At 35.6% G+C, this 1,056-nt stretch overlaps 1 non-coding gene across 1 annotated transcript; it reads left to right on the top strand.

Moving 5' to 3' along the window:
- Nucleotides 1-381: 381 nt before the first annotated feature.
- LOC149436130 (U6 spliceosomal RNA) lies at nucleotides 382-490 on the top strand. Its single transcript, XR_016308333.1, has one exon. It is a non-coding gene; the product is annotated as a U6 spliceosomal RNA (small nuclear RNA).
- The last annotated feature ends 566 nt before the right edge of the window (nucleotides 491-1,056 follow it).

Here is a 1,056-nt window from a genome sequence, read left to right as displayed (position 1 = left end):
TTAAAAGTAGATTGGCCTAATGCGATAATGAAACCAGAATTCTGCATATTATATTTTATGTATCACTATTTATGTATATAGGTCATGTAATAAACTATATTATACTCATTGCTGGTAATTGTTGTGTATATTGCTTGTTCTGGCCGGAAGGACGTGGCTACAAGGTCACACGCACACCGCATCACTTCCACTTGTATGGAAGACGTCAACACTATGTATTGCCCAACTAATGATTTTTTTAGATTGGTTAATGTGGGCCACGATTTTGACCAACAAACGAACGCCTCTCGGTCATCAGATGACCAATCGGTCGATTTTCTAATCGTGTATTCCCGCCTTTACTCTGGGATGCAAGAAAAAAATCACAATATATATGTGCAGGTGCTTTCTTGGGCAGCACATATACTAAAAAATTGGAACGATACAGAGAAGATTAGTATGGCCCCTGCGCAAGGGTGACACGCAAATTCGTAAAGTGTTCCATAAAACAAACAAAAATATATATATATATACACACATACATGTGTGTGTATATGCCAATGTTAGCTGTTAATGTTTTTTAAATTTCCTTTACATATTATTTCTCGACAGGATTAGTCTTGTTTTGAAATTAAAATGGTTATGAAAAGTAGGCTAGAAGTATCTCAGTTGGAAATTAGGTGTTGCACACACTCCCAGCTTATCATTTCCCTTGTTACACAATTATCAGCAGTTAGGTCTTCAGTGCGTATTAATGTTTACATGTTAAATTCTGACACCAAACAGTAAAACAAGCTGCAAAGGGAACAGGCAGGTCTGTAGTTGTCTTACAAGAACACTTGATATATGTGTTTATGACAGTGTTTCCCCATCAGGACATATTTAATTATGGTTTTAATTAACAGCTATATACATAGAAATCCAAAAGCAAACAATTTTTTCATTTTACTCTATCTAGTAAAATGCAATACCCACAATTTACAAGAAAACCACTGTCGGGACATCATTCAGGATTCCGTATACTTTACGTTTCTTAATCACAAGTCACAGCAACTCACGTCATGAATGTTACAAATC

Source organism: Staurois parvus, unplaced genomic scaffold (genome assembly GCF_062004578.1).
Source record: "Staurois parvus isolate SC_StPar_1 unplaced genomic scaffold, SC_StPar_1.0 ptg001418l, whole genome shotgun sequence".
Lineage (NCBI taxonomy): Eukaryota > Metazoa > Chordata > Amphibia > Anura > Ranidae > Staurois > Staurois parvus.
Note: the sequence above shows the minus strand (reverse complement) of the source record. Positions and strands in the feature narration are given on the sequence as shown.